At 56.0% G+C, this 13,990-nt stretch overlaps 1 protein-coding gene across 2 annotated transcripts in view; it reads right to left on the reverse strand.

Annotated features, from left to right (window-relative positions):
* The window catches only part of HPCAL1 (hippocalcin like 1), a 77,463-nt gene extending 63,882 nt beyond the window's left edge, over positions 1 to 13,581 (reverse strand). The window contains exon 1 of one of the 2 annotated variants that reach the window (XM_053924364.1): positions 13,293 to 13,581. The gene's annotated coding sequence lies outside the window, so the exon portion shown is untranslated. The remainder of the gene's footprint in view (positions 1 to 13,292) is intronic. The other variant, XM_053924363.1, reaches the window with a different exon arrangement.
* Between the last annotated feature and the right edge of the window lie 409 nt (positions 13,582 to 13,990).

Genomic DNA, 13,990 nt, shown 5'->3' on the forward strand with positions numbered 1-13,990 from the left:
AGTCAAAGGGTGCCGATCGACAAGGAACTGCCAATCAGCACAGTTCCGGATGTGGGTGAGGGGACGTGGCGATGAGGGGATGGTAAGGGAGGGGCACTGCGGGCCACGCTCGGCACTGGACTTTGTCCTTGCAGGCCAGAGTTGACACTGCGCGGGCGAGAAGGCTCCTGCCGGGTCTGTGCAGGGAATGGGCCTGGAGTCAGGGGCTGCAGACCCTGGAGACCAACAATAATGTAGGCAGGTGACAGTGAGTATAGCACAGGTAAAGGGTGGAGAGACTGGGATTGGTCCAGGATCTTGATCTCCACGGCTAACTTAGAGATGGACTGGATGGGCCAGAGGGAAAGGAAAGCCGAGAAGGGGCCACAACATCTGCCAGGCTTGCCCGTGTATGTGGGCAGGCCGTGGTCAGTCACGGCGGCTGGGGGACATGTGGTAAACTTGGTTTGGATATTCCATCAACGTAAGACCCAACAAGCGTTGCTGAGACAAGACAGGGTTTTCTCTGTGCCCCGGGCTCAGGCAGCGGTTCAAGAACACCATCAGAAACCCAGAGTCTTCTTCCGCTGCACCGTCCTCCGCCCATGAATTTCAGCCTCGTGGTCACAGGCTGGCTGCCCTACTTCCAGAAATCGCATCTGCTTTCCAGGCAGGAGGAAGATGTATGGACCTAAAGCCTTCTGTATTGGGACTCGGGCTTTTTCTTCGAGAAGGGAGCTCAGACAGGAGAACACACCAACAGTCTGGAACTCACTGGGCTCTCCTGGCTAGAGGGTGAAGCCTTCAGTCGCCCAGCCTCGGAGTGGAGGGGCCCTCGACTTGCTGTCCCCTGGGCCTGCTGTCCTCCCGCCCAGCTTCCACGGGGCTGACTCCCTCATTTCTTTCCAGACTTTGCTCAAATGTCACTGTCTCACGAGGCTTTCTCTGACCACCCTGTTTAGTGTTCCACGCTCACCCACCCCTATCTAATACCCTAGCCCTTCCCTAATTTACTTTTTCCACGGTCTTCCACCTTCTGGGTCTGACTGCATTGTACCTACATAACTGACTTGCAGAGTTTACTGTCTGTTGCTCCCAGCTATGGAGACGGCAGGACTTCTGCCTGGATCGTTCTTAGCACAGAGCTGGGGAGCGGGAGCTAAGTGAGTGAGTGAGTGAGTGAGTGAGTGGATGAAAGACAGCAGCTTTCCCTACCTGGGGATTCTCTTTCCGGGCCCAGACTCTGCTTAAAGAGAGACTATTCGATGCATAGTTCCCGCCCTTGGGAGGAAGGAAAAATGAGACCCACGTTTAGGAGCCTGGGCAGCAGTGTGCCAGGAAAAGCAGGTGGCCAAGCAGACCCAGGAGGCTTCTTGGTGGAGGCGATCCCTGGGCAAGGCTGGGGGCTATGAGGGAGATCTGGGGAGGGGCCAGATGGGCTAGCACACATCCCTCTCCCCAAAGGATGGCACCAAGGACCACGAGGAGTTCTCTTTCCCACATTACCCAAACCCAGGGCCCACGATGGGGTACACTCTGCCATCCAGGACCAGCCCCCCTTAGCTAGGCACAGTCAGATATGGACAAGCAAGTTCCTGACAGTCTTGCATCCCAAGTCCCCACCCCACCCCACCCCTCTGGCCCTTGGGTCCCGACAGAGGTGACTGCACCACAGGCTGTCACCCAGGAGGCGGTTTAGGGGAGCTGCTTGCTCAGTGCATGGTCTGATCTGAGCCAAGCTGGCTGTATCCAAACAAGTGCTTTTAACCAGGCAGCTCACTCCCAGGCTGCCCAGGCTGCTGATGCGGGTGATGGTCCTACATTTCCACAGCGTTCCAGGATCTACGGGAGGTCTGGTGACTGTTGAACAGTAGTCCAGGAGGCAGGTTTTGTGATCCTCACCTGACAGACGGGGAAGCAGATGCACCAGGGCTGCGCCCAGGCAGACCCCGGGGACATGCACGGAGAAGGCGATGGCAGTGCCCCGGGAAGGGGGCAGGACAGGGACGGAGCCCACAGCGGTGCCTTCTTCCTTTAGTGAGAATGGTCTGTTCCTGTCCACCAGACAGTAAGTCCGTCAGTCCAGCACCAAGAAGAGATCTCTCTAGTCCACGGCTGGAGCTCACGGAGGCTGGACTCATCTGCACCCAGGGCGCTGGGGGCCGAGGCTGGTGTTCTTGTTCAAATCGCGGCCTCCTCTGCCGGGAGAAGCCCAAGCCCAGTCGCAGTGGGCACAGGGGCTGCAGTCTGCCCCCTTCTCATGCCGCCAACACCCAGCACAGCCAGCAACCCTGCTCCGTGCCCACGTGCCGCCCCTTCAGTCTGCGAGGACCCCGCTCAAGTCCCCACCACTTAGCAAGCCTGTGCAGCCCAGCCCCCTGGCAGAGGGGCTGCCGGAGGCCTTTGCTTATGACAAACGGCAGAAAGGAGGGAAAAGAATGGACGTGCCTTTTGCTGATGCCCAGGGCAGGAGAAAGGGGGGATGCTCAGCACAGCTCCCCCGGCAGCTGGCACTGTGGACGCTCCGTCTCTGTGGGCCAGAGGCCACTGAAACCCAGCTGGATGAAAGGAGAAAGGGAAGTGCCAGGAGTTTGACAGGACCCAAGTGCAAAGAGCTTTCCACACAGCTAACCCTTGAGTGACTGCCTTTGGAAACCATTAGGTGGGGCGCGGCCCGAGAACAGGCAGGGATTGGGGTTTCTTTGGTGTAGAAATGTATGAAAGGCAGACTGGGAAAGCACTGTTCTGTCTAAAACATCGATGAATCGTAAGGACAGACCCAACACAACAGCTGGTGTAGCACCCTCCACCAAGGCCTGGGCCCACCCACCCCCAGGACATCTCGGGCAGTTCTGAGCCTCCAGGTAGCCGATGGTGTCCACGGGGGGGCGGATCAGCCATGGCCCCTCCTTGGGTCCTGCTGTCTCGCCTGGGTCACACCCATAACATAAGCTCCACTAGGCCAGGGCCCCCCACACTCCTGTTCACCGTGTACCCCCCGGGCCCAGAACAGGTGTGGCGTGCTCCATATAATTGCTGAATCGCATGGGCGATCACTTCGCATGCACTAAGAAAGCGGCGGGCCTGGCTTTATTAAAATAGTTCGTTCTGCTTGCTGTTTTGGATAGGCGTTCCCCAGACGCACATAAGTGTTCTGGCAAGAAAGGCAAGCTACGTTAATAATTAAGCAAATAGAACAGAGGGCAAAACTATGCCACCAATCACTCTAAGTGAACTCAAACATATGACCTTTGTTTAGGAAAATTTAACTCACACCTAATTTCAGACAGGCCCTGCAAAGGGAGGCGTGTTTTTTTCTGGGACAACTGGGAGACCCAGGTACCCGCAGGGGCACACCCAGGCTCCATGGTAACCTACCCGCTCCCGGCGGCAGAACTCCCGTCCTGCTTCCACGCGGAACCCTGCAATAACCTGAGGACCCGGCTCCAGAAAATAATGATTTTGAACACTAGAGCCACGCTAATTTTTTTAAATACGGTTTCCTGATGATGAAGATCCTGAAATAACTCACCAGATGTGTGTACGGAATTTTGCTGACAATTATATTTCTCTCTTAAGATCATAAATACGGACGGCAAACTATAAAGCTGTGATTTTTTGTTACATTTCTCATCCAAGAAATGTAAGCGACTGCTGACCTAGCAGCAAAGGCAGCCCACGGTTTTTCATATCTTACGGCAATATTATTGGCCTGGAGAGGCAGCCCAGTCCCCAGGCATCTCTCTCCTTCATTTACCCTGGAATTAATCTCTCGTATTAGCCAATTTCTTTGATGGCCGGCCTCATTTTCAGCACCTTTCCGCTGCTGACTCAATATCCTGGACTCAGATTAAACCTCTGAAAAATGATGGGAATAACAGCCTAAGAAGTCTTTGGAGGGAAGTCACCGCACGTCAGGAATGGCTCTAACAAGAGCCCGGGTGGCCCTGCTGACCAGCCGCTCACTACACAGTCCATCAGCCCCATGTCGGCCTCTGGCCACCCCAGGTCAGCCCAAGGCCAACCTACAGTCAACCCCATGGTCAACTCCATGTCGGTCCGGTATCAACTCCGAGTCGGGAGCAGAAGCAGCACAGCAAGGGGAGACAGACCCCCTCCAGCCCTGCCCCCCCACCCCCCACCACGGGTCCTACAACTCACTGGAGCCAAAGATGAGCAGTCTCACTGTCAGGAGGTCAGGAGGGAAGAGCAGGGATGGGGAACGGAGAAGTTATTTTCAGAAAGGGATCTGAAAATCATCAGCCTGAAGGACAGACAATAAGGAGATTACGCCTGGAATCAGGCCACTGTGTGAACACTGGTAATGACAAAAGAGGAAAGCAGGGGGCCGCTGGGACAAGGACATCCAGTCACCTCATGAGAATCTCCAAGGTGGCGCCGGCTGGTGTGGCTCAGGGGATTGGGTGCCAGCCTATGAACCGAAGAGTCACCAGTTCGATTCCTGGTCAGGGCACATGCCTGAGTTGCAGGCTGGGTCCCCGGTGGGGGCCACGTGAGAGGCAACCACACACTGATATTTCTCTCCCTCTCTTTCTCCCTCCCTTCCCCTCTCTCTAAAAGTAAATAAATAAAATCTTTACAAATAAATAAATGAAATTTTTAAAAAATAAAATAAAATACCCAAGGTTTACAAGGAACGAGCCACAAAGGCTCCTTCCAGGTCAAGAAACAAAGAAAACGCCCAAACGCCAGCAGACGACAAAGAAGAAACACCGCCCAGGCTGTACACTAACTCCGCCCTCTGCCACGTTGAAACGGTGACTTTCTTGGAAGACAGAGGACGTTTTTCTTTATGTCACTGTTAACAGAGTTACTCAGTATTGAATTTAGATGTGATTAACAAATTCTAATGATGCAAAAAAAGAATCCTAATGATGCATTGTGATAATTTTCCATTAATGCAAATCATCACAAGTATGGAATTTGTGGGTTCCAGCCAGTCTGACCATAAAAAGACTTTGTTAGGCAAATAGAGAGAGTAAACAAGGTTATCAGAGGACTGTGTTCTTGGGTTCCTTTTAAAAGCTTTTTCCCGCCTAATTGCACAAGTCATGCATACCCAACGGTGAAAATTTAGAACGTAGAAAAACACGAAAAAGCAGGAAAGAGAAACCACGATCCCATCAGCATCAACCCACACCAGCCATTTGGTACATTTCCTTCCCGTCCATTTTCTCTCCCGAGCAGAAGTGAAATGAAAATCCACAGTCCTACACCTTGCTTCTCGGCCCCACGGTTCGGAGAAATGTTGACAGAGCTTATTTTCAGCTCCTTCGGCAAGTACCTGCTACCTACCAGCCTACTGGGACAAAGGCACTCATTTCAAGAAATCCTCCAAAATTCATTAAAAAGACCACTTTGACGTGAAATCTGGTCAGGAGTTTGCACGAAGACAGATAACTTTCGTCAGAAAATAATACAGTGAATACTCCCTCGTTCTGGCTTTTCTCTAATCCCCAAGGAGTCAAAAGGAGAAGTTCAGGCCACCGGTTTCTGAGGTCAGCAGTGGTCAGACCTCCCAGAAAGAGCAGAATTGCATCATCACTGCGAGGAGGCGACGCCCTCTGCACGGGTTTGTCTCACCGTGGTCCCCTGAAAGGAACCGTTGGCAGCTGCTACACAGAGCTGGGAACCTCGAGTCTCTGGAGTCAGCCCGGCCGCCAGCCTTCTTCCGAGCTGTGACCCACCCCCTCTGTACCGCAAGTCCATCTTCTCGGTCTCCCGTGCCTTAGCACGCTGCGCCATTCCCAGCTCAGGAAATGATGAGAAAGCGTCACGTAGATGGATGGGCAGGTGAAGCACACAGAGCTCCCCTCCCTCACTGCAGTGCCCTCTGCCCCTACCCCTCTGTCTCCTCTGAGCTCCACAAGTTTGTTCCTCTACGTCATCGGTTTCTTCGGCACGAGGACGTCAGCTCTCAATGTGGCAGTTACTAAAGCATCTGTGTTTTCGAAGAGGGTCATTTTTTAAATTTTTTGCAGTCCATTCAGCTATGAAAATTCTCTCTCTGCTTTAGGTTGGATGTGCCCTGTGACTCAAGTGTACATTTTTAGACGTTCGTGCTGAATTGTTGAGCGGACAGAACGTAGAGGGTATCTAGCCCTGAGCTCCCTTTGACGAATGAGGAACCTCAGATGTGGAGATAAAAAGCCACCCACGCCAAGTTAAAGCCAGGCATCACAGGACAGGGGTCAGTCCCCCAGCCCCTCCAGGCTCGCCGGCTTCCAGACCACTGCCCTGCAGTTTCAACGCTCGCGCAACATACCCTCGCTAATCAGCCACGAGCAGAGACAACAGCGCTGACGCACCGACCTGCCCCACTCACATTCAGGTCTGCAAAGCAAGCCCCTCGGCACGGACGTCCAGGCTCACGTAGACAGAGCTAAGTCCTCCTTCCTCTGCCTTTGGGTTCTGCTCAGGCCCTCAACCGATCAGGTGATGCCCCCCACCCCCCCGCCTTGGGAAACATGGTCTGCAGTACTCAGTCCACTGCTTCAAGTGCCGATCTCGTCCTGAGACGCCTCACAGACGCACCCAGAAACGACGTTGACTGGCTCTCTGGGCGTCCCTGAGCCCAGGCAAGTTGGCAGATAAAATTAACCATCACAGCTGGGATTTTCCAAGAATCTTCCAGATCATTCTCATGAGACCACTTTCAGAGTAACATCATCCACCCGTTCGGGTTTCCTCACCCTACATATCTTCCTGTCCTAAGTCCCCTCAGGACCCCCTAACAGTGCCCGCCCCCCACCATCCCACCCCGGCGGCAGCAGCTAATTCCATAGAAACGGGCTCTGTGAGGCGGCAGCCCACAGGGCGGGAAGCGACGCAGAGACCTGGTGCTGATGCTGGTGCTGGTGCTGATGCTGGTGCTGACGGTGATGCTAGTTGGTGATGATGAGGGAGAGGGTGGTGGTGATGGTAAGAATATGGATGAAGATAAGGGTGTGGTTGTACTAGAAAGCCAGCAACTGGCCCAGGACAAGACACAGGGGGAAGGAGCTACAGGCCACAGTGAGACCTTTGCACAGCATGGGGTCCCTTACAGAAAGAACCTGGAACTCCTTACCTGCTGCATCTCCCCTCCCCCCACTCCCACCAACAATGGTGAAAAGAATTCCCAAAAGCATACGCATTCGCCTCACAGCTAGCTCTGAGGACAATCAGCCCGGCCATGTTACTTTTAGGTCAGGCGAGAGCACATCACCGAGAATACACGCCAATAAAAGCAGCAATTCTTTATCCCGTCTTCAGACAGAAAGGAGGAAGAGCTCTCCCCTGAGAATGAGGAGGGATCAAACATGCCAAAGGCCCGGGCCTTAGCATCTGCCTGATCCCACCTTTACTTACTGGGCAGAAGAAAGACACCAAGAAGACAGAAGACAAAGCGGCCGCCACGTTTTGTCTCCCACCCCTGGACGCAGGCTGCCCAGGCTGCGTCACCAAGCATGGGATGGGCACTGCCCGACTGAAGGATTTTTAATAAAGTCTGGTTCCTGCCACTGCCACCCCACGCTTTGGTGAGGGGAGAGGGAGACAGGGAGAGGGAGAGAGGGAGAGGGGGAGAGGAAGGGGGGAGAGGGAGAGAGGCTGCAGTCCTGCCCGCCCACGGCCAGCCTCGGCTCTTCTGGACATCCCACGCTCACTCTGCCAGGAGTGACTCTCCAGCCACACACACATAAATACAGAAAACAGTACGATGTTGAAAATGACTTTTTTAAACCCTAGTGATTGATTTTGAGAGGTTCTCACTTCCCTCCAAAAATGGATCACAGAGCAGCAAAGAGAAAGGATGGGAGGGACAGGGAAGAGTGGGGAGCTGTCGTCAATTCCGTGTTCTGGAAGCGTCTGTTGATGGCACAGGAAGGAAGCAGAGACCTGAGCATTTTGCTGCAGGGGGGCCCAGAGGGGGTGGGTAGGGGACTCTGTGATCACACACAGCTGCACAGACCCAGGACCCCGCTGATGGTCCCGGGAGTCCCGGCGGCCCGCTGGCTCACATGCACCCAAACTCGATAACTGCCTTCCAAGCACTCGGGGAGGGTGGGGGGATGAGGGGTCTGGGCCTCCTTATTTTGTGCTCCCCCAAGTTCCAGGTCACTGCGGCTTTGTCATGGACCCTGAAAGATGCTTTTCAGAAGACGTGAGCTGTGACAACCCAAACCGGCAGCTCCCAGACTCCACGTGGTGCCCCTCCCTGGCTGGCTTCCAGGGGCCTTCTCACACACATTCACAGGCTCTCACATCAGATGCCTTGCTACTACAGTCTGGGTCAAAACATGCCTAAAATTCTCTGAGTTTGAAAAGAAATACTTAGGAACAGAGGATGCGCTGCTGCCCCCCCCTCCCGCCAAAAAAACCCAAAACATTTAAATAGTCAATAGCAGCCACCACCGTTTACTGAGGCCACGTGAGCAGCCAGATGCGCTGGACACTTTGCCTCCGACCTCAGGTGAGGGACGGAGGCAGGTCCAGAACCAACCCTCCCTGCAGGGGCTGCAGGGGGGCCTGCCTTTCTTCTTTCCCCACTCAGACTTCATCCGGCCTCCTCCCAGACACCCGCCCCCATCCTGGGTGTTGGCATGGCGATGACCCTCCCAGAGGCCCCGGCCCTAGCTGGGAGTGGGCCTCCTCCCCATCCCCCTGCAGCGGCTGCCCTGATGGATGGACCAGTCCCAGCTGAGGCAGGGAGGAGGCCAGGGCCCAGCTTTCCAAGGAGCAAGGCACACAGCCGCTCTTCAGAGGAATACTTACTGAGGGAGAGAATGGATGGGGGTGGGGGTGTTGAGTGAGATGACAAACCCAGTCAAACGCTGACCAGCTGACAGCATGACTGCAGTGACAGACTAGAAGGCTTCGCTCCTGGAAGAGGAGGCATGGGGCTGGGGGAGGTGCGGGGCAGGCATGGGGAACAGGGGCAGGGCAACAGAGGATGGACCCATTAGATGGGGGCAGGAAAAGGGGGCATGAGCACGGAAACACCCCTGAGAGGTCAGGCTGGGGCGGGCAAGTGAGTAGACGGGAGTCGCCCAGGGTCTCGGGTTGCAGAGGGTCTCGGGTTGCAGAGGGTCTCAGAGCTGGGGGCCACTTCGGGGCTCTGCTCTGACGTGCCCAGGAGGACTGCACTGGGGGCGAGCATGGGGACAGCTCGAGTTGCTCACCTGAGCCCTCGGCACTGGGCCTGATGCAGGGACACGTCCCTTGCTCCAGGGCACACAGAGCAACAGGCAACCTAGCTAAGGCAACAGGGTGTGGAGGCTGTGGGAACGACTCCCCAGCGGGGAGCCCTGCACCCCGAAGCCTTCCTCCTGACTTCAGGAGCGCAGAGTCAGCATTGAACAACCCCGCGTGTTCTTAGCCAAGGGCCGGAGACCCACCCCTCACTCCTCAGGCTTCTCTGTCCAGCGAGGCAGGGGTGCCGATGCAGGAGGGTTTCCCCAGACTCCAGGCTTCCTGCCTCCCCAGGCTGCACCTCGGAGTGAGTGCTCAAAGAAACACACCGGGAAAACACAGCCTAGGATCGCAAGTGTGGGGGTGCACTTGGCTTATAAAGGGGCATGAAAAGCGCCCCAAGAAGGCCCCTTTGCTGCCCCGATGCAGGCAGGGAAGGGCTGCAACAGGAAGAGAGCCTGCAGTCTCTTGGAAGGTGTCTAGTTAGCCATGCCTCATAAATGCAGAGATATGAAGCTCTGCCTCAGAAATTCAATTATACTTGAAAGGACAGAACCAAGGTAGGGCTCTCGTGAAGGATTTACTGTGCTTTTCAGATGATTAAAAAAAAATTCTTTAGACTTGCACCTTGCTCACCAGTGCCTAAAAAACGGTCCACTTGTCAAGCAGTATTGATTACCTGAAGTCACATTAAACCCCACGCCATTAGTTCCCAACCTTTTTTCCTGTTGTTTTAGTGGAAGGGGATTTGAAAGAAACCACTTTTCCCCAAGGGGCAAGCAGCACTGAGAGAATCCCTAAGCCCCCTCCATGATCCCCACACACAATGAGAAGCTCAACCCCAAGGGCCACACGAGATGCTCAGCTGTGCAGCCTCACATGTGGACGTGAACCCTGAAGAAACCCAGAGAGAGGGTGGTGAACGGAGCGTCCCCAGGCGGAGAGCACAGGCAGAGTGTCCAGTTCCCTCTTTCCCCAAACACAATGACATCAGGTGCTACAAACTAGCAAATGACACATAATCCTCCATCAAGTCTGGGCTGGCAACTCATAAATCGGTAGCATTATCCCACAACAAACAAGTGTGATTTAGGACTGGCTGGAATGCTAAGTTCTAATACAAACCTGATCCTTATCTCGGTAACGTTCCAGCTGCCAAGTAGCTTACTCTTGGGTGCCAAATAAACTCTGAAGCTTCTTATGAGTATCCTGGATTATCACTGGTTCGTAAATGGGTGCTGTGAATTTGGCACTTTATCACTTAGGAGTGGCAAGACAAGGTCTCAGAATAAGTGTGGGGGAAGGGCCACAGGAGTAACGAGGAGACAGGCCGCCCAGATGCCAGGCACTCTGCATGGCATTTTACGTGAACGGCGACCCTCGGAACTGCGCATGCGAGGCCCTGGAAGCAGGGGGTGCCGCCCTGGGAGAGAACACTACTGCTTCACCCGGATGAAACTGCACAGTAGCACCAGGTAGGAATGCACCCAGGTTTGTGGGGGGGGGGGGGGCCAGGGGCGGGGCGGGGAGGGGGGAGGCCACTCCTGGCCCCTCCTGATCTGTCATTTGGCACAGCCCTTGGCCAGAAGAGTGCATTAGATAAATTCTGAAGCAATCTGTCCAAGCTTTTCTTCTCTTAGAGTCTCTCCCTAGGAGGGATTATTGGGAATGAATGGATCATTGGCTAGAGTTGGGCAAATCTCTGTTCTTCTGGGGTTTTGAATTATTCCTGCTTCTCAAGTCGAATGACCTTCCAGGCACCTGAATACCAAGGCTAAGTCTCCCAAATTACTGAGGCACACTGACATCTGTTCCCCACCTTACAGAAAAGGTGAAGTGGAACATCAAGGGAACAGGCAGGGCTGGAGCTCAGCCCCACTTCCCAGGGCGAGCGCAAGGCACAGCCCCTGGGCCTTCTCTCTGGCGCATTATTCGATAAAACCTCAAGAGCTCAGTGATTACAGGCCCTTTCAAAAGTGAAACAGAAATAGAGCGAGGGCGAAAACTCAGGATTGCTCTAGACCAAGGGCTGGCTGTAACTAGGGGGAAAATAGCCCAGCTCTTGGTCTCTCTTCTAAGAAAGCCAGACAGATTTTTTTTTTAATGTTACTATGGAATATGATTATGGGGAAGAGAGTAGTATTCAAAGCCCCTTCTATTCCAGGACACTAAGTCATTTTACGAAACAGGCTGCATCCTAAGTGTGGCCCCTGGCATCAAGCAGGGTGAAAACTTCGCTTACTCGTTTCCTCCCACCGCGCCATCACGGCTGAGATCCTGGTGGAAAAAAAAACCACAGGAACCAAACCAGAGCTTTCCACCGCTGTGCCATGAAAGCTTGCCTCGCATTTGGGGTTCCCTGAGAGCCCCAGCGGAGCACCTGTCTCTGGAAAACGCAGCACGGAGCCAGAGGCAGCCCTACCATGGTCCCCTAGCCTCTCCCGGGGTCAACCCAGTGCCATTTCAAGAGCCTCCCGCACGGTGAGGTTGGCTGCTCCCTTGGTGAAAGGTTATTTGTTGTTCGGACTGGGCAGGGTCCTGAGGAGAAGAAACCGGGAAGCCAGAGGGAAGGAATCACTGGCCCTGGCAGAAGGCAGCTGCCAGATGGCCCTGCAGGGCCTGAGCAAGCCTTTGGCGCTGTCCGCAGGGCTCTCCCTGAGAGCGCGTCACCTCCCAGTTAGGACAGTGGGTACGCTCACTGCGGTGCAATGTTACCAGTAGCAGGTTTCCAAACTAAATATTTTTAAAATTAAGGTGTGGCACTGGTATGCAGGATCCCACGCGGACCCTCGGCCTCCTGCCTGAGGCTGGTCAAAGGGAGTGGGTTGGGGGGAGGGGAGACCCAAGGGTGTCCAACAGGGAGGCCCAAGGCAGGACTCGGCGGCGTACTGGCAAGCACTCTCCTCCAGGGGGAAGCAGGCCCAGCCAGGATGCCCCGGGAGCCCGAGATCCGGCCCTGCGGGGAGCGCCACTTTCATCCCATGGCTGTCAGATTCCACGAGCTGCACGCACTAGGCACTTGTTGAACAAAAGGGTTCCGGACCCTCGCGGCCGCTGCTCGGCCAGAAGCAGCGCCCCTACTAGGGCGCAGGAGCCTTCGTGGCTGGAGACGCGCCAGAGCGCCGCGCTGCACACTCCTGCACACCCAAGGCGGCACTGTCGGGAGGTGAGACGAGGAGGAGGAGGCGGCGCCTACCCACCGAAACTTTCTCGAATCTCGGTGCTTCGCGGTTAAGTTAGGGCCGTGAGAGAGGCGCAGAACACGCGCAGAAGGGGAAATGTAAGAGCCCCACCCACGATAAATTAGAAAAGATTTTATTTTAAAAAGAGACCCCAATTAACGTAGCATCTACTGTGCAACAGAGCTATCTTGAGTGCGTTCTCATTTTAACTGTCACGACAGACCCCAAGGGAAGATCTGTCCCCATTTGTGAAGCAATTTGCAACCCAGAAAGGTGGGGTGTGGTGAGGTGTCTGACCCAGGTCGCAGTGCACGTCCCCGAGACACCAGGGTTCCTAACTCGGGAACAGGGCTCTTGTCCGTCGCCCCTCCACCAGGGAAGAAGGAAGCGGATGGCCGACATGCCCCCTCCCCTGGTCAGAGCGCAAAGACGACCCACGTGGGCCGCGTGGACCTGCCTCCCGACGGGGCTAGTACAAGCTGCCCCAGAGCTCAGCGCCAACCCCTGGGGATCCCAGCTGTCTCCGCGGGCTCCGGAGTTCCGCACTGCACGGGCCAGCGGGGACAGGGCTCCGAGCATCGAGTTGGACCGCCCCCGTCCACTCCGCCACTCCCGCCCCACGCACAGCCGCTCGCATTGCACACCCGCCCGGCACCAGTCACCACCAGCAACTATCCCTGACACAATTCCACAAACGCAGCCCAAAATGTGCACACACGGATCCCCACGAGGACACACCATTTCAGGGACACACCAGGGTCCTGTTACCCACAACTCCACCACACAGAGAAACACAGGCACCCCCCCCAACACACACACACAAACATGCGCGCGCACACGCACACGCACACGCACACACACACACACACACGTAGAAAGCCCGGTCACAGTGGACGCCAGGGCACACGCCCGCAATCCCGCAGCCCGCCCCTTCCCTACCTGCTCCAGAGCAGGACGCAGTCCGCAGGCTTCCCGATCTCAAGTTCGGCGCCGCGCTGGGGCAGGCGCTGGCCGCTGCCTGGGATGAGCGCGCCGAGATCGGGAAGGGTGGCTAGGAGCTCGGGCCTCCTTGCGCCCGCAGCCGCAGCACCGGCCCTGCGTTCATCGCCGTCCAGAAAAACAAAAGGAAGCCGTCAGCAAGGGAGGGAGCCAGCCGGTCCGCCCGTCCGCCGCCTGCAGACGCAGAGGCCAGCCTGCCAGCCACGGGAAGGAAGGGACGCGAAGGCGGGGCCCGGAGGGGGGCGGGGGGCGGGGCACGCGGCCCAGGGCGGGCGCTCAAGTTTCCTGCGGACCTGCCCCCCCCAACCACGCCTCCATATTAGCCCCGCCCGGGTCCTCGCTTCGGCCACGCCCCAGCTGGTCCCTTGGCGCAGGACCCCTGCACCTTTCCACACTAACCCAAGCTCCTTTAGGCGCATTCTCGGCGGAGCCGCACCCCAACCCAGTTCCAGCCCCGCCCAGATTTCGGATGGGGGAATCCTGCTTCCGCCTCCCAAACCTTTGGCCTCTGGCCCGCGGGTGGGGGAGAGGCCGGGAGGCGGCGCCCAAGAAGAGCCGGCCCTGCGCCAGATCCCCCGCCTCCCGAGGTCTCTGCAGGAAGTGCAGCTCTGGGTGGCCCAGAAGGGGAAGAGGCCGAG

Source organism: Desmodus rotundus, chromosome 5 (assembly GCF_022682495.2).
Source record: "Desmodus rotundus isolate HL8 chromosome 5, HLdesRot8A.1, whole genome shotgun sequence".
Taxonomy (NCBI): domain Eukaryota; kingdom Metazoa; phylum Chordata; class Mammalia; order Chiroptera; family Phyllostomidae; genus Desmodus; species Desmodus rotundus.